The sequence below is a fragment of the Staurois parvus genome, unplaced genomic scaffold (assembly GCF_062004578.1).
Source record: "Staurois parvus isolate SC_StPar_1 unplaced genomic scaffold, SC_StPar_1.0 ptg000155l, whole genome shotgun sequence".
NCBI lineage: Eukaryota > Metazoa > Chordata > Amphibia > Anura > Ranidae > Staurois > Staurois parvus.
This window is the reverse complement of record NW_028317951.1, coordinates 19,043,427-19,063,370: the sequence shown is the minus strand read 5'-3', so window position 1 is coordinate 19,063,370 and position 19,944 is coordinate 19,043,427. Positions and strand designations below refer to the sequence as shown.

General features: G+C 39.0%; 1 protein-coding gene across 5 annotated transcripts in view; it reads right to left on the bottom strand.

The window, feature by feature from the left end:
• NLGN1 (neuroligin 1) overlaps positions 1-19,944 on the bottom strand; it is an 869,488-nt gene that overhangs the window by 579,879 nt on the left and 269,665 nt on the right. Inside the window, exon 1 of one of the 5 annotated variants that reach the window (XM_089675528.1) lies at positions 7,556-7,674. The exons of the other annotated variants lie outside the window; for them this stretch is intronic. The gene's annotated coding sequence lies outside the window, so the exon portion shown is untranslated. Of the gene's footprint in view, positions 1-7,555; positions 7,675-19,944 lie in introns of those variants that run through there. 5 annotated transcript variants of the gene reach the window in all.

Below are 19,944 nucleotides of genomic sequence, written 5' to 3'. Positions count from 1 at the left end.
TACCCCTGTTCAGTAGTCTGCATATCCTTAGTTCTTAACCACTTGCCTTCCAGAGGATTTACCCCCCTTGCTGACTAGACCATTTTTTTGCGATAAGGCGCTGAGATTCTTTAACTGACAATTGCACAGTCACGCTACGCTGTACTTAAATGAAATTTATGTCCTTTTTCCCACAAACAGAGCTTCCTTTCAGCGGTATTTGATCATCTGTGTGTTTTTCATTTTTTGCGCTATAAACAAAAAAAGACTGACAATTTTGAAAAAAAAAACTATATTTCTTACTTTTTGCTATATATCATATCCAGTAAAAAAATTTAAAAAAATCTAATTGTGTCATAAATTTAGGGCAAAATGTATCCTGCTACATGTCTTTGCTAAAAAAAAAAAAAAATCCCAATACATGCAGATTCATTGGTGTACATGAAAGTTATAGCGTCTACAATGGCAGTATATGTACTTAAATTTTTATTATACATGGACTTATAGCGGGACTATGGGACTGTAGCAGGCACTGACACTGTACTAATTGCACTGGGCAGGAAGGATTTAACATCTAGGGCGATCAAAGGGTTAACTGTGTGCTGTTTTACTGTGTGTGCTGTGTGTGTTTTACCAGGGAAACATGCTGCTGTGTATTTCTCTGCTGTGCAGCATGTTACTGTTGGCAGAAGAGATACCTGTGTTGTTTACACACAGGTCTCTCCCCGTCACTGTTTTTCAGTGATCAATGGGTGTCGGCGTGGAATCTTAGTGATTGACATCTGTAGCCGCCAATGGTGGCGCGGCTAGGGCTCACTGAGAGGCTGCTCCAAGTGCCGCACCAGACTCTGGGGTGGATCCCGACTTTAAAGGCGGGATCTTTCCCCAGCCTGGACTGACTGAGTGATGTCAGCCATCAGCAGGCTTCAGCCTGCAGTCAGCTGAAAACAGGTCACAGGAATGCAGAATGAAAAGAGCTTTGGCTGTACTTCTCCTTTAAAAAGGAATCAAACATTTATGTGATAATAAATGGCTTCATATGATCACTATTCCTACATAAAAGACAGTTTTTTGGCTAGATCAGTCACGTTTTCAATATCAATCTTAAAATGATTTCTGCCAGGGTGTGCAAACTTTGGAGCACAACTGTAGGTCTAACTGCACCAGAGGCAGCGGTACACTTTAATACCCTTGAATTGGTATGCCAGCCTGGCAACTAGCTTTTTCAGAAAGAGAGATCAGTAATGGCAGCAAAAATGCACCTATTTTCAGAACATGTTTTCTTTAAGCGCAGAACTACAAAGGCTAGTGGTAAAACCAGCCCTGATTATAACGATATCAGCCAAGCACAAAATAGAGAGCTTTATAAAGGAAAAGCAGAAATCCAGCCAAGCAGCTAAACACCCAGCTGAAATATACATGTGTATGTAGACTGTTTTCTTATTTGATAATATTCTAATTCACACACCTTTGCCATGGAGCATGATCCTTGTAGAAACACTAGTTATCACTGCAGCTGGACAGCTTTCTGTTTCACCATCCAGCATTTAAACCACGAATGAGGATCATGACAATTCTAGGACCCTGACTGCCTTGCCCTGCATGCATTGTTCTGCACTCAGCTTGGCCACTGGGAGGTTATGAAAGATAATAATAAAGACCAGTTTCAAATCTACTGCTTGAGTCTTAATGGATGCATGACCAGACTGAAGTGCTTTATATTTATCTGGAATTCTTTAAGACTGCCCACAGCTTTAGTAACAGTAATATACTATAGAATATAATAATGCACATAAGTTTCCTTTATTTTCCCAAAAATATCCTTGCTTCATTATTATTTTGTCTGCAAATTCTGAAGAAAGGATTTATTAAATAAAAGATCATTATGTACAATGTTCTCACTTGTTACATAGTGTATGAGCCCACAAGTCTGTTACCATGCCTACCTTCATGCCTAAGGATGTTCTGTTATTTTGGCTTAACAATCGCTGAAAAACAAAGTTATATTTGACATAAAGTTTACAAGGCTTACCAAAAAATGAGATTGCATTGTAGCTGAGAGTCCTCATATTTCTTTTTTTAATATTCTGACCAACAATAGACCCTTCTTTCATTCAAAGGGTTTGGAATTCATGTTTTCAAATTCCTTGTACCAAACTATAGTTACATAAAAAATGAAAAATGACACAAGTCTATTGAGTTTAAGCAACACAAAATCATTGGCAATGAACTGACAGCTCATAATGATAAATATAGATATTGCTATAGTATATTCTCACCAGATCCATTGTATTTGATTTTTCTAAAGAGAGCTTGTTTACTGTAATGTTTCCTAGCATAGCAGCTACCTCACCGTCATAAGAAAGCCAACCATTTATACACCACTTTGTGTGTATGACCATCTTCAGAAATTACATTCACATTCTAGCTAAGGCTGGGAAAATACTATCTTTATAATCTCTTACCTATTACCTACCTACCTATTACCTATATAATCACGCACCCTCGATATCTTTCTGACCCTCCCACATGAATAGGAGATTTCTCCTATTTTGTATAGATTTCCTCTCATTTCCTGTTGTAAATATATTATATTGGACTGTAAGTGTACCTCATCTCTAATATGCAATACAAAAAGAAACAAAACCTAATGGGACTTTACTGGTACATTAAGTGGACAACCTCATGTTGTACATTAAACATATTTATTGAAATGCATCTTCCAAACACATTATGTAAAAACAAGACTTGGCTAATGAGACCAAGAAATCACAGCATCATGTTCTATGGAATCAATGTCCTCCAGAGGACGACACGTTTTGCTTGTTAGCTTCTTCAGGACCCCAAAACTGGAGGCGAGGAAATCAAATGCCTAAGCTGGAAGATGTGTTAAAAAAGTCTATTTGATTTACATATCAAATAGACTTGTTTAAAAATGTTTCTTCTCCTTTTTAATGCAACGCTAAAAAGAAATAAGGAGCAAAAAATAAAAAAGTTAAAGTATTATTGGTTAGAAAAATAGAAAAAAGAAACGTTAGCAGGAAAATAATAGCTAAGGGGAGAAGGGGAAGAAGTAGTTAAAGTGATACTAAACCCAGGACCCTGCATTCACTATATCTCGTCTCCCACAGTACAAAGAACATGGAAATGAAATTATTTTAGTAAATATAAACTGTTAATGAGAAAAGGTATTTAGCAGTTTATATTTACTAAAATAATTGCATTTCCATGTTCTGTGTACTGTGGGAGACCAGATATAGTGAATGCAAGGTCCTGGGTTTAATATTACTTCTTCCTCTTCTCCCCTTAGCTATTATTTTCCTGCAAACTTTTCTTTTTTCTATTTTTATAACCATTAACACTTTAACTTTATTTTTTGCTCCTTATTTCTTTTTAGTGTTGCATTAAAAAGAAGAAAAAATGTTACAAAAAATGTTTTGATACGTAAATAACTTTGCAATGCTTTGTACCAGAATCGTTATTAAAGTGGCATTTTAAAAGGGACAAATCATGGAATAATTTACACTTTTACCTACGGTAACACTACTTTTTACCAAACACTGATCATAGTATACAAAAGTGCATTTTTTTTTTAGTTTTATAACATTTTTTGTTCTGTATTGCATAAGAATAAAATTATTTTTGCAAGACTATAGCACAGGAAAAAGCCTTCTTCGTCCTTAACAAAGTAATACATACAGTATATATTTTCTATTTTATGCAATGTCCAATTATTGGCAATTCAATAGGCCCATAGCAGAAATGTAAAAGTTGCACTGGTCCATAAGGGGTGTAGCATTGTGAGAGCTGAAGTGGTTAATCTACCATGAATTGTTCTGCTTTACAAAAGAAAAAAAAAGAGCTCAACGATCTTATTTAGATCTCCAGCGAAACTGGTCTCTGTCAGACTGCAAATCCAGCTCTATATTTATCATAGAAATGAGTTACACAACAATGGATTATTTCCTTTCATGCAGCGAATGCAGTCACTTTGTTTCAGCCTTTTCTTACTTTAGCTGTCAGTGAGCAGACAGTTACCCATATTGTTTTAGTGCTACTCGTCTCTTTTTTTCCATATAGTTTAGCCACAGGCACATTTATTCACTGGTGGACTAATCCTTGAAAAAAAAAGACCTAACGTTGAATACTCTGGGGACTGTTGATTAGCAAAGTGCAGACATTTCTAGTTACCACAGACATGTTTGATTATGTATGTAAATATTGTTATGAACATTTAGGGCCTATTCACACTACTGTGCTGTCTAAACACGTTAGGCTGCACTTTAACCACTTTCCCGATGCCCTATAGCAGATACACTGTTCCAGGGCAGCAGGGGTACGCAAAATACATGATTGTGCATTTCTGGGTAGGGGGTGCACGAGAGCCGTGTGCGCCCCCTACCCACGCCGCTATTCACGGTCTCGACGAAATTTGATTTTCTGGACATGCTTAATAGCAAAAAGTCAAAAATATTGTTTTTTTTTCTCAGAATTGGCCTTTTTTTATAAAAACCGCACAGGTGATCAATTACCACTGAAAGAAAGCTCAATTTGTGGGAAATAAAGGACATAAATTTAATTTGGGTGCAGCGTTGAATGACCGCGCAATTGTCAAAGTAATACCGCGCCGTAATGCAAAAAATGGCCTTGTCAGGAAGGGTGGTAAATTCTCTAGAGCAATAAAAACCTTGCAGATATTCTAATGCTTTCCCACTCCCCAAAATCAATGTGCTTTTGTTCCTGTATCTGTTCCCATTGTAGCAATATCCCATCACTTCTTGCTCTTGTGAAACTCTATCACCAGGATGGTGGTGGAAAATCGGCACCATCTAAACAAGCCTAAAAAAGTTTTAGCTGAAGGGCTTTAAAACAGTACCATAGAATTTGAAGAACATTTATTTAGTATACTGTTGCCATACAAACAATGCCAATCCACATTCTTTGGACTGTTTCACATGGGCTTCAGCTTATATAAGAGCAGTGTGAATAGCAAGCTTAGACAAAGCATTTGCAGAGCTTTCAGCAAGCATTGGTGAAGCTTTTAAAGTGCCACTCAACTCCAGCTTGTAAATTGTGAGCCCAGATCCAAATGGTAGTGTTGATTGCCTCTTTAAGCAAGCTGCTAGCAAGCTTCAGCAGGCTTTCAACAAGCTTCAATAAGTGCTGAATCCTACTAGAAGCTTGTGTAAAGTGGAAATCAGCAATCCTATTAGGATCTGTGTAAAATATTTACAAACTGGAGTTGAATGGTATTTTAAAAGCTTGCTGAATGCTTTGCAAATGCTTTGCCTAATCTTGCTGTTCACACTGCTCTGAAAGAAGCTGAAGCCCACGGGAAAAAGGCCTTCAGCATTAGTTATGTGGTTTGTGCTAAAATAGCTTAGGGAAGTGATGATTAGGAAGACCTGACCATTCAGTCAGCCTGCCAAAACACTGCTCCCCCTTGTAAATGTAACTCCCCATGTAAAGGGGTTCAGCTTATGATATAGGCTAGGTTTATTGGTAATAAACCTAGTGGATACCTTGAGATTCCTCCTAGCAGCTATCTATTGATCCATCACCATGATGGGCTTCCTGACTGACAAACTGGAAGGTGTAGGTTAGAGGGAGGCAGGTGAGCTTCACCATTACCAGGAACTGTCAGAGTTCAGGAAGAATGGGGCACTGAAAAATGCTACAGAAATATAAAGACACTTCTGAAATTTTTGTTCGCAGAACCTACAAGCCAATTTACAGAAGCCAAAAATGAATGTACTGATTGTGTCTGTTATTTTGCTCATCCTTATATTTTAGTCTGATCTCACTTGTAATGATTACAAGTGGCTTTATATCATTAATATAAAAATCATGCTTGCAGGAAATGAGAAAAATGTCAAACAATGCAAAGAATTCTAATAACTCCATTATGGAAGTTTGATGAAGACCTAAGAACTAATATAGAGCAGCACATTACCAGTAGGCCTAATGAGCTGCATTGCATTCACCTGAAGTTAATCTGCCCGGGATGTAATTTAGAGCACCTACTGATATCATTTAATATATTGATGTCCTGAAGCAATCTAACTAATTAATAGTAAAGCATCAAAGTACAAACAGATGCTAAATAATTAACTCCCAATCATACTTTTTACAGTGACCTGTTCTACAGATTCTAAGAAGTCCAAAACTTTATTCATATCACAACGTAAGACACTTGCATCATTTTTGCTGATCTAATTACAAAACCTTGGGGTTCTTTAATACATTAGCATAAATGGCAGCGACTATCTATAAGTGCAATTACCCAGAGCAACTAAATTTTAGTCCATATAATGTGAAGACTGGCGATACTTTACTGCACATTATCCTGTCTTATTAAAGCAGAACCACAGCCAAATAGTTTATTTTTAGGTTTAGGTTGGGCAGCACAGTGGCTAAATGGTTAGCACTTCCACCTGGCAGTACTAGGGTTGTTGGTTCAAATCCCAACAATGGCACCACCTGCCTGGAGTTTGCATGTTCTCCCTGTGCCTGTGTGAGTTTCCTCTGGGTACTCTAGTTTCCTCCCACACTCCAAAGACTGCTAGTAGGTTAACTGGATCCTGTCTAAATTGGCCCTAGTAGGTGTATGTATGAATGTAAGTTAGGGATCTTAGATTGTATGTCCCTTGAGGGTTAGGGACTGATGTGAATGTACAATATATATGTAAAGCATTGCATAAATTGATGGTGCTATTAAGTACCTGAAATTAAAATAATTATAGGTTTTGAACAGTGTGAGGAAGGGTTATAAACTCTGTATGCTGTGTAAGGATTGTGTTGCTGTTTGTAGCTCCACTGCTCATTTTTTTTCTTTATTTCCTGTCCCAGGTGAAAAAAATGAGAGAAATATCTTTAACAAGGACACAGCATCAGCTTTTTATTGCTATCTGTGTCCCAGCTGGAGATTTCTCTTAACTTGCTCCACTTACAAGAGGAAATGAAAAGAGAGGTTTTAACCTTTCACCCACTCCATAGAGTTAGTTAAAATTATTGTAAAGGCAGACGTTTTCTTACCTTAATGCATTTTATGCATTGAGATATAAAAATCTTCTGTGTACAGCTTTTCCTTATACTTACCTGAGCTTGAGCTCGATCCAGCAATGTGAATGAGAGCAGAAGATCTCTCGGCTCCCTCTGTCCTCACTGGACAAAGAAGCAGCAGTGGGAGTCATTGGATCCTGCTGCTGTCAATCACAGCCATTGAGGAGAGAGGGGGGACAGGGCCAAACACACTCTGTATGTCAATGGTCACATACAGCCGGCTCAGGAATGAGCAAGCAGCTTACTAGGGGGGCACTCGGCAGGGAGAAGGGGCCAGGAGTTCCAGTGGGGGACTTGGGAAGAGGAGGATCAGGGCTGCTCTGTGCAAAACCATTGCACAGAGCAGGTAAGTATGACCTGTGCTATTTTTAAAAATACAGTTTTTGGCATTAAAATCACTTTAAAACTGAACTCTGGGAAAAATTAAAATCCTCCCTTAGAGTGGGGTTGCCCCTGCACTGCAAAGATGAAATGGTTGCTTAGCTCTAGGGGAATAGGAAAAGCTTTTACTTACCTGACCCTCAGCCCTAGCAGGCTTCCTCCGTGCTGCAAGACCAGTCCACTCAGCCTCTTCTCCCCTATGCTCCGGTGGTCTGCTGCTCTCTGACATCATCAAGACTGATGCAGGATACTTCAGTGGATGTGAGGACACTGAGCAGCATTCCATTCCTGGAACATAGGGAAGCAATAGCAGCTGAAAGAGCCGAGTATTGGGAAAATAAAACTGCTTTTCTCATCCCCTAGACATAAAGAAGCATTTAAACCTTACAATGAGGGCAAACCCCACAGGAGCATTTTTAACTTTTCAATTTAGGCTTTAATCAATAACTGTAAAAGAAGTTTTTAATTTAAGGACCATCCTCTTTTTAAGAGATGCCTGCATTGCAGCTTTCCCTATTACAACAATCAGAATACGTGATTGTGATGAAGGCTGACCACGCCATTCAGAACTCAGTTTGAGAAAGGACATGATGAAACAGCAATTTCTTCAGAACACAGAATGATATGAATCTGCAAAAGGTTTCCTTAAAACCCTCCAATGTACATAGTTCATCCACAAATGTATAAAACTGGAAGAAGCTCTGTCCCTCAGCCCATTCAGCAAAAAGTGACATTGTCTTAATAGAGCTCCCTTTCTCTTCCAGGCCTATTTATACTCATCATCATGTCATGGTGATGATATCAACCCTGTGTAGGATTAGGGAATCCTAGTCTTGCACAGGGTTGATGTTAACCTACCTCCCCCCCCTCCCCAAACACTGAATCATGCCAGATGCTGTCATAGCTGGAAGCACTAGGTCATTTGCAGCAGGGAAGCACTGTGAAGGTGAGTATAAGTTTATCATGGGTTGAATTTTAAAAGAATTCTGTCACTTTTCCTTGAGTCTCTTAAAAACTGGGTTCAGCTCACACTGGAGTTAATACAGGGAACTTTTATCCAGAATTTACTTGTGAAATATTCTAAGCAGAATTATTAAAACGACTGAATAAGATACACATAAATTACCATAACTGGATCATAAAAATGTCCAATAAAAAGGCCAATGTTTAAAAGAGAAGTTTGGGATTGAAAAAAAAACAAACCTACATACTCGATCTGATGGACAAAAAAAGTGCAGCGCTCACACTCCACAAATGTGACTATCCCCAAATAATAAACAATATCAAATAAACTTCAATCTTTCTCCGCATATAGTAAATAAGTGCAAAGTTATGTATTTAAAATGTAAAATAATAAAGTGCTTGATGTGGTGCTTAGTGATGTATCTTCCAACTGTTTGATTATGTCAGTGCTCCACCACATGTGCCCCTCCAATGCACTCACCACAGATCCATGACCTCTTATTTAATAACCACTCCCATTTATAGACATGGGCTGGACGGGAGCACTGCCAAAGCGGGTTGACGTTTCACCCGCATTCACTGCCTGTGCACGCTCCCTGGGAGCATGCGCACCGCGATCCGGTGTCCCGCTGTGTCCGGAGGACACAGCGGAACACCGATCGCTGTACAGGACTTCTTTGGCCAAGATTTATGAAGAAAGATTATTAATTTGCAAAATTTTATAAGAAAAACATTTTTTTCAAAATTTTTGAACTTTTTCATTTATATAGCAAAAAAAATCCCAGTCGTGAATAAATACCACCAAAATAAAATTTCATCTGTCTACAAAAAATGCTTAAAAAATTCATATGGGTACAGTGTTGCATGGCCGCGCAATTGTCATTCAAGGTGTGATAGCACTGAAAGCTGAAAATTTACCTGGGCAGGAAGGGGGTGAGAGTGTCCGGACTTGAAGTGGTTAAAAGGAAGGTCATAAGCACTTGTTATCCCAGGTTTCTGATTCAGCAATCAAAAACCGCTGATCTCTCAGTTCTCTGTCTTCAGTAAGCAAACAGACAGAGACTGTTAGCCACCGGCTGTGGAGGGGTAGGAGTGGCTGGCTCAGGCTCTCAGCAGCTCTTTGAGGTTGAAACAGCTACCAGTCTTGACAAGCTGAGTGATGTCAGCCAACAATAGACTTTAGCCCACTGTCAGCTGAAAATAAGTCACAAGGAGTGCAGAACTAAGTGCACTCCTGTGATCTCTAGTTCTCCTTTAAAAGGTAAGAAGCTGCTGCCATTAATTTAAAATGTCTGTACATAACCAAATATTTGAATAAAATATAGAAAGGTTAAAAAAAATCTTTCAGGTTTCATTTTTGTGGTCTCTGTACTACTGAGAAAATTTCTATTCACTACTTGTCTCAGAGACACGATAGGAAATAAATCTTCCAAAGTAAGTGGAATCCCTCTCTTAAGGCTTATTTACACTTGTGGTGTAACACATGGCTGAGTCACGTTTTTACTGGTCCCCCAACCTTGCCCCCATATGCTGCAAAGGCAGCGGCCAGGGGTGTTCACATGCCGCAGCCGCGATGCTGGGCTTCACATAGGCATCAAGAATGAAACCCCTGTCGCCAGCAAGCCGACTGTGATCCATTCAAGTGAATGGGGCTGTGGTGTAGTAATGCTTAATTTAGTGGGTTAAAATAGGTGGTGAGAAGGTAACCTATTGCCTCCTTATTATCACCTGCCAAATGAGAAAACAAGTACTTGCCGCTAGCGTACACAAGCCCTTAGACATCTGATTCCAGAACATGTGTTCCCATTGGAAGAGTTCCCTTGACCATGTTCTGGGGACAACTATAACACTTTGGATTTGCCCCCATTTTCTTTTTTCTTGACATTGGTAACAAGAAGCGCAATGCCAATTTAAATACAGTTACATTTTCTGCAGTAACTAAGAGTTCTCGCACCGGCATTGCTGGTGTTCACACTCAATGCATAAGATGGGATTCCTGGGACATCAGTAATCAGTCAATGTCTTGGCACTTCAGTCTCATCTTTCCAGTATTCTGACATCGCTTATAAAAGATAGCTTCGTTTTTATTTTAGATGAGGAGACTGTCATGAACATTTCAGCACTGTATTGCTTCAGTGACAACCTATATGCATTCTCTATGCAATATTTGACTGACTGTATAATACAGATAAGAAGGCCTAACCACACACAGTGTCAGACAGAGGTTATATCCATAAGCATTAGGATATACGATTGGATGTTTGATCTTAACCCATAAAGTTTCAAGAGTCCTTTTTCCAGCTGATTATTCAGAAGCAATAACTACAGCATGACAAGGTGTCACCAGATTTGCAGAATAAACTAATGCAGCCATTTCTACTCCTCATGAAATTGGATACAGTATTAAATGGCATATTATTTCATATCATGCTTTTACACAGATTTGCTTCTTAAAACATATTACTAGACAAATTATAAAACTGCACCTAGACTAGCATAATAATACAAAGATCAGTCAAAAAGATTGTACACATGTATTCTAACCTGTGTGATGGATACATTTGTGCCTGTCTTCCTACATTGTTTTTGTTTGTAAGCAGTCACATTTCTGCACTAATGCATTAAAACTGTGCAAAAGTTGATAATAGGATTTGTGTACTCAGTGTAAAATCTGTTTATTTACGTCCACTGAGGGACACAGGAATTCAGAAACAGTGGGGTGTTACTACCAACTGCAGGAGGTTGGGACACTGGCAAACATATCATAAGCCCGTAACTTGTTTTTATCAAGCATGCCTCAGTTTTGTGAGAAAGCAATACAAAGGGCCAGCAAAAAACTACAGAGAGGCAGGGTCATCCATTGAGAGACACAGGAATTCATAAACAGCTGGAATATCCATAAGCAGTCTAACTGAGGGGAGGGCAACAGGTACTGACAGAACCAAGGGACTAAGAACCATTTGTAACCCACGACTATCAAAATGACCAATGCCTGAACCTGACCTAGATTAGGTGAAGTCCCCTACAAGACGAAGAATCTCCCATTGACTATTAAGGGTTACATGAGACCAATCTGATGCTCAGACCAGAAGAGAAAAGATTACCGCCAAGGGGAAAAACTTCACCAGAAGAAAACTGAACCCAAACCAAAGGAGTGCTGTGTACTAAAAGATGTGAAAAAGTGGGGGGAGGCCCACATTTTATGGAGTGACTGGAGCAAATGTTCTTTGTTGTGATAGCTTACTGCAAGCCTTAAAATTCGTGTCTCTAAGGGGACTGATGTCTGTGGAAATGGGTAGGGTACTCTGGTTATGCTGATGAGGTAACTAAGGAACATCTGATTCACTTTACCTTTTGAGGGACATCTTTGATCTGCTCTTGACACTGTCTATAGCAACAACATGATGATCAGGAGAGTACTTCTGCCTCAACGCAGGAGATCTGTGGAAGGGGTTGAGAAATCCTACCCTCTTCCTCCATTTACTTTGGTAGTAAGCACTCAGAGTAGGCCTTTACAGCCCAACTACCATTCAGGCTGTAGGACCTGGAACCACAGCTCTAATACTCTCTGATAGGCCTTTTGGGGCACTATTTCTTCCAGTGACACCAACAATGGGGCACTATTCTTCCCACTTTCACCCAGCCATGAGGCACTATTCATCCTACTTATACTAGTAATGGGGCTCTATTCCTTCCACTGACACTAATGATGGTGCACTATTCCTCCCACAGATGCCAATGCTGTTGCACAATTTTTTTCATTGACATTAATGATGTTGCACAACTCCTCCCACTGACACCAACAATAGCGCATTATTCCTCCTCCACTAACCACAGGAGCTAGGCCATTTTTTTTATCCCAATTCCTCATCAACCTGGGGGCATTGTTTAAATTCTATAAACTGCTGACACTGGGGCATTTTCTACTCCCACTGGCCAGACAGTACACTGGCCTATTTTAAGAGAGTCAGAGGAAGCAAGCCTGCATGAGCGCCCCTAAGAAAACAGGCTTTCTATGGGGGTACTCGGTGCAAGGGAGGAGCCAGAAGGGCCGCTTGGGGACCCAAGAAGGGAAGGTTTGGGGCAATTCCATTGCACAGAGCAGGTAAGTATAACCTGTTTGTTGTTTTTTGTTTTCTTTTTTTTTTTAAAGAAAAACAAGCATTTACAATCACTTTAATGGCCACAATTGACCCAGCTTTCATACATTTCCTTGGCAGTAGGGACCCATAGGCCATGGTAAAGAAAGTGAATGAGACTGCAGCAAACACATGTGGCCAGATGCTGCAGACAATATACATATATTTTTTTAAACTGAAGGATGTGCATGGCTAAGCACTCATGGCTATTAACGTAGTAGGATCAATACACCTTTTTGGCCCAGTACTTGAGGTTGCTTATTTTGGCAGATGTTTTAATTGAATACATTGAAATCTTCCTCTGCTACATGGCTTCATATAATCTCACCTGAATCACCTCCTTTCAATATCCTTATGTTCAGTAACTTCCTCCTCTTGTTGGATTGTACACAGAGACCTGCCAGCCATATGACCCTTTAATTGCTCCAACATACGAGTTAATGTCTTTTTTGGTAGCTAATCTAAGTAAGTTTAGGCATTTTGTTTTGTTTCTATGAACCTAGCATGTACATTAATGCTTCTCGCTCTCATCTCTACAGCATTGTTTCTCAGTATGTAGGAACACGTCCATTTACATTATTTGTGCAGTGAGCTGCTTCTTCAATAGCAGAATTACATTTTGCTCATAATTGCCCTTCAACATAAAAGAAAATTTGCTGAAGTGCAAACACTTTAGGAGCACAATAGCATATTCATCTGAAAAACTGTTTGCACAATGCTGCAATAAATGTGCTTTCAGTGACAATTGCGATTATGCTGGCTTTTCAAGGTCTCAGAACTGAACAAAAAAGAAAAATATAACAACTTTTTCAGCGTAATTAAGATGAGCAAATTATCCCGTGGCAACCACTGTTCAATGTCCCCATCCTATTAAGATCCATGGTTTCACAATTAAAGGCTAAACAGAATTTACATTGTTTGTAAGCATATTGTATATACAGCATAATAGTATTTGCTCATACAGCAGAGCAAAGCTTTAAAAACTAAAGTCATCCACCATATTTAGGAAGCACATGCACTTCAGCTGAACAAATGGATTGCCAAGAGGTATTTTTACACACATACATATTCTTATCCAGGGATGGTTTCCCCAGATGGCATCATAAGCACATGTCTACAGACACCACTGTCAAAGGATGGCAGTCACTGGAGATGCAGTGATTTGTAACATTTTGCTGTGATCCCCACCCAGCTTTTAAATGTGTGCATATACTGCTCTCATCACTGGGGGATCAATGGTGTGGTAAAGTGCTTACTTTGTACCCTACCCAGACCTGCAATAACCCAACCAAAATTAGTACAGCTTCGCTTTGACTGGCTCCTCTTGCAAAGAGTATCAATGACCACAGCACTCCCATTCTCTCTACTTCTGGGTTGTTAAATGTAATATCTTAGTGAGGTCCATAGGAAGCTCTTTATCACTTAACCAAGGGTAATGCATACAGCATAAGTATGAATGAATGTGTGTTGGCACTTGTAGTTGTACAAAAGCTATATTTGGTACTGTGCATGTGTGTCATATTTCGTGGTAGTACAATCCAGGATAAAAATGGATTCAATTAGAAGTTTAAGTTACTGATATTTGCAAAATACATACAACTTAATAAATATTAAAAAAAAAACCAGAAAAGTCTTAGTTGTTTAATATTTGCTACCTTCGTAGTAAAATTCCTAACTCCAAAAGTTATATAACTTGGTAAATATAGTCTACAGTGTACAAATAAAGTGTCCCAAAATCTCACAATAAAGACACCTGTTTCTGGAAGCCCACAGAATTTGATAGATAACATATTTAACCAAACAGCATCAAAAAGACCAAGGAGCTATTGAAACATGTTCAGAGGAAGCAATCATTAGGCATGGGTAAATAAATCTCAAACCTTTTTCCAGATATTGTAAAATCAATTATGAAAAAGAAAGGAAAGAACATGACACAACTGAGATTGCCTAGAGAAGGCCATCCAACAAAACAGAGTGATCAGGTACGGCAGTCAAAAAGCAACCAAGAGTCCAGCAGCAACTCTGTAAATGAAATTGAAGAAACTACCCATGGGAAATGCCAATCACATAGCTGGGTTTTTGAGCATTAATAACTTGAAGAAAGCCATTGCTGAAAAAAAAACCCAACTTCCATTTGGAGTTTTAGAAAAATTATATGTTTGAAGGTTTGGGATTAGGTTCTCAAGTCACAATCCCTAAAACATATAGAGACAGTGAATCTCCCCAGCAAGAATTCAGACAGCAAGCCACTCACCACTCTATCCAAAACCACAATATGTTTTGTCAAAGGATGCACTTTTAATTCAGAAACAGATAAAACTTACTTTTTCAGGCAGTTGAAAAATGTATGGTCTAGTAAATGAGAAATGGGCAGGCCTACTTATATTTTTATAAACTAGGGTCTGAAATTAGTACAAGAGAGAACCTCTGTTAATGTAGAACAGACTTAACACCAAAATGCATAGATGTTGTTCGCAGTATAAAAACTATAATTTACCAATAGGATTAGCAATTAAAGTGCTACTAAACTCACAACAGTAAAATCTGTCTGTGTATACAGTAAAGCATGCTTGTTATACTCACTGTAGAACCTAAGGGGTTAATCCTCTGCATTGTGTAAAAAGACCATTTAATCCTGACTTCTCTGCTCCTCCTCTTGTTCAAATTTCCATGTCTTATCTCCTGATAAGACAGACTGAACCGTAGCCATTCTGCACATGCTCAGTTTAGTGTGCATTGCTAGAGAGGTTTTATTTTTCTTGGGAGAGTGCATGTGATCAGTACAGGGCCAATCGGCACTGTCCAGACAAAGACCAGGGGTTTTGCATCCTCCTAGAGCAGAAAGAAAACTCCTCTTACAAGCTTTAACCAGTGCTCTGCTGAACACTGATAGAAGTCACATGACTGCTCTAACTGCTGATGAGAAAAGGTATTTAGCAGTTTATATTTACTAAACAAATTGCATTTTCATGTTCTGTGTACTGTGGGAGACCAGATAGAGTGAATACTGGGTAAGTAACACTTTAATAATAAATACAGTGTTATCCATTGGGAAAAAATACTGATGAATCACTACAGGTAGTTTCTCTGTAGGTTACATATAGTGGATGCAACATGAACATAGTGGTTGCCTGCAGCAAATAGCAAGACTCTAGCTATCATTCTTCAGTGCAGATCAGAAAAGGGAAAAATAACTGAATTGGTTGGCATGGACAACACAGCCACTTTACTCAAGCGCTTTTATAAATCCTTCAATATTTTAGTATAACAATTTGCTACACTAAATCCAGACATAGTGCAGTTGTACTGTGGACCATCTAACTGCCAAGACCATAAGCAGCCTTAAAATACTTCAACAGAATTACATGGGATTTAACAGATTTAGCAAACTTCCATGCTTTACAAAAAAATGACTAAATTAATGATGATGGCTTTGCATAATAAAAAATATTTTCTATTAGTACATGTGAAACATCTTCTTCTACTCTATATAAAACAATTTTTCAGTTATAATGCATGTGTGCACTAATGTTAAACTGGATCTGTTCTTAAAGTTTATTACATTGCCATGATCGCAGCTTAAAACATATTAAAAATAAACATCCCTAGACTTGCCCTAACACTCAACTTCCCGACTGTCAGAACCGTATCACTGAAACATACCCCCAACATTTAACATTAAAGTGTTACTAGACCCAAGGCTCTGCATTCACTATATCTGGTCTCCCACAGTACACAGAATATGAAAATTCAATTACTTTAGTAAATATAAACTGCTAAATACCTTTTCTCATCAGCAGTATACAATGTAGCAGTCTTGAGACTTCTATAAGTGTCCAGCAGAGCACTGGTTAAAGCTTGTAGGATGAGTTTTTATTCTCCCTTGATTGTCCTATGAGGCTGCATAACCCCTGACCCTGTGTCTGGACAGTGCTTATTGGCCCTGTGCTGATCACATGCACTCTCTCAAGAAATTTTTTTTCTAGCAATACACACAAAACTGAGCATGTGCAGCTTTCCCCCAAGGCTGGGTTCTATCAGCAGATGGATTAGGAACAGTAGAAGAAGGGGAGTATCAGAGAAGACAGGATCAAACATCCTTTTAACACAATGTGGAAGATGAACACCTTAGGTTCCACAGTGAGTATAACAAGCATGCTTTACTGCATGTACAAACTGATTTTACTGTTGTGGGTTTAGTGACATTTAACTTTAAAATTAACCCTATCTCTAAAGACTTTAACCTGAATCCTAAAACATGACATGAAAATAATGCCTAATCCCAAATTGTAACTGTAAAAATGAATGTTAACTCCTTTGCCTCTAAAAGTAGCCTTAAGACGATGGCTAACGGTAATTAACCTGCATATTTATTTTATTAGGTACCTTTATTAGGTATTAGGGCCAAAAGATACCCCTCCTGCTCTGAGATCTCTGTAATGACATGAAGGTGCCAAAACTGATCAGTTCTGGCTGTATTGCTAACAGGAAACTGCATTGACTTGCTCAATTTAGCACAGTTGAAATGTTTTTTGGACAGCAGTTTACTAATTGATTGTTGTCTAGACTTGTTCTATAAAGTATTATTTATTGTTACAAATTATATCTTATATGTACCATAAATTCCACTTGATGTCATCCACTTTTGCTACTCATTGTTTATTTACTCATGCAGGTTACGTTAATAACATGAAACTGTTATTTCAAACGAGGCCACTGCAAACTTTTAACCTTTTTTTTTAAATAAAAATAAGCAAGGACATTTCATGAGTATCAAACTGTTATAAAAGCCTAATAAAAGAAGTAAACAAAATGATTGCACTGGCATTCACCAAACCTTTCAACAGAAAAGTTTGCTATATCAACAAGGGTGGAGGACATCAAAACTTACATAAACTGATAAATACCTTTTCTCATCAGCAGTATACAGTATAGCAGTCTTGATACTTCTATAAGTGTCCACCAGAGCACTGGTTAAAGCTTGTAGGAGGAGTTTTTATTCTCCCTTGATTGTCCTATGAGGCTGCATAACCTCTGACCCTGTGTCTGGACAGTGCTTATTGGCCCTGTGCTGATCACATGCACTCTCCCAAGAAAAAAACATTCTATAGCAATACACACCAAACTGAGCATGTGCAGCTTTCCCCCAAGGCTGTGTTTTATCAGCAGATGGTTTGGGAACAGTAGAAGAAAGGGAGGATAAGAGAAGACAGGATCAAACATCCTTTTAACACAACGTGGAAGATTGACACCTTAGGTTCCACAGTGAGTATAACAAGCATGCTTTAGTGCATATACAGACTGATTTTACTGTTGTGGGTTTAGTGACACTTTAATTTTAAAATTAACCCTACCCTAAAGACTTTAACCTGAATCCTAAAACATAACATGAAAATAATGCCTAATCCCAAATTGTAACTGTAAAAATGAACGTTAACTCCTTTGCCTCTAAAAGTAGCCTTAGGATGATGGCTAACGGTAATTAACCTGCATATTTATTTTATTAGGTACCTTTATTAGGTATTAGAGCCAAAAGATACCCCTCTTGCTCTGAGATCTCTGTAATGACATGAAGGTGTCAAAAAAAACTGATCAGCTCTGGCTGTATTGCTAACATGAACTGCATTGACTTGCTTAATTTAGCACAGTTGCAATGTTTTTAGATAGCAGTTTACTAATTGATTGTTGTCTAGAAACGTTTAACCTTTTTTTAATGTTTAATAAAAATAAGCAAGGACATTTTATGAGTATCAAATTGTTATAAAAGCCTAATAAAAGAAGTAAACAAAACGACTGCACTGGCATGCACCAAACCTTTCAACAGAAAAGTTTGCTTTTGCTATATCAACAAGGGTGGAGGACATCAAAACTTATAGAAGGATATAACTGAATATAACTCACCTATAATGGATTTAGGACACAAATGGACCCACACTGTGAATCAATTGTATTGATTTCTAAAAGCAAATCAGACTTTCTTTCAAATCTTTGGAATGTAAGGGAGGTACCATATTTTTTTTCTGGCACCATACACATTAGCGACTGTAAGCATCTTCTAACCAGTACTGCATATAGAGGTTTACACAATAAGGCAAGTTAAAGATGTGTAATATTCTGTAACCTTTAGCAACCAATCAAAGTTCATCAGCTAGATAACAGCAGTATTACTATATGCTTGTATAGTGGTACTGTGCATATCATCACTTGTTCTTGCTCAGTCCTACTTAAAAAGAACATCAGATCACAGTCTCTGAGTTTTGGGCGATACAAGAAAACATGCTATCTGCCCAGTGTCTGTTTCCTCTAAATCAGGGGTGTCAAACTAGCGGCCCTCCAGCTGTTGTGAAACTACAAGTCCCATCATGCTGCTGCCTTTGGGAGTCATGCTTGTAACTGTCAATCTTGCAATGCCTCATGGGACTTGTAGTTTGGCAACAACTGAAGGGCCGCCAGTTTGACACCCGTGCTCTAAATGGAGATACATATCGAGCCTTCAAGGTTTGACTCTACATCTTACTATGAGTTATCATGCTGCTCCCTTACAGTAATGAAATAATTATTGACACCTACTATATCAAAACATATATTGCCAAAACACCAACAAACCTTCTCTTAATCTGCTAAACGATAAAGCATGCTAACTGGACTCTGTACAATCCCAACCGAGTTCTGGAGAGGTTCAGTGCTCACTAAAGAAGAACAGATCCTGGCAAGCTTCTACAGAGAGTTCCATTAGTACCAGGGGCGGACTGACAACTCATGGGGCCCCCGGGCAATAGGGGATCATGGGACCCCTGTTTCCTTGCCCAAACTCAAAAAAGCCTATGAAAAAGGTACCAGGGGCATCTCATGGGGCCCCCTACTGACCCCGGGCCCTCGGGCAGTGCCCGAGTTTCCAAATGGTCAGTCCGCCCCTGATTAGTACTCAGAATGACAGACCTCATGGGTCCTTTCAGTGGAAACAAACCTTCTGTACTTCACTTCATGATAAAACATGCTAACTGGACTCTATACAATCCCAACCGAGTTCTGGAGAGGTTCAGTGCTCACTAAAGAAGAAAAGATCCTGGCAAGCTTCTGCAGAGAGTTCCACTAGTACCAGGGGCAGACTGACAACTCATGGGGCCCCCGGGCAATAGGGGATCATGGGGCCCCTGTTTCCTTGCCCAAACTCAAAAAAGCCTATGAAAAAGGTACCAGGGGCATCTCATGGGGCCTCCTACTGACCCTGGGCCCTCGGGCAGTGCCCGAGTTTCCAAATGGTCAGTCCGCCCCTGATTAGTACTCAGAATGACAGACCTCATGGGTCCTTTCCATGGGAACAAACCTTCTGTACTCCACTGCATGATAAAACATGCTAACTGGACTCTGTACAATCCCAACCGAGTTCTGGAGAGGTTCAGTGCTCACTAAAGAAGAA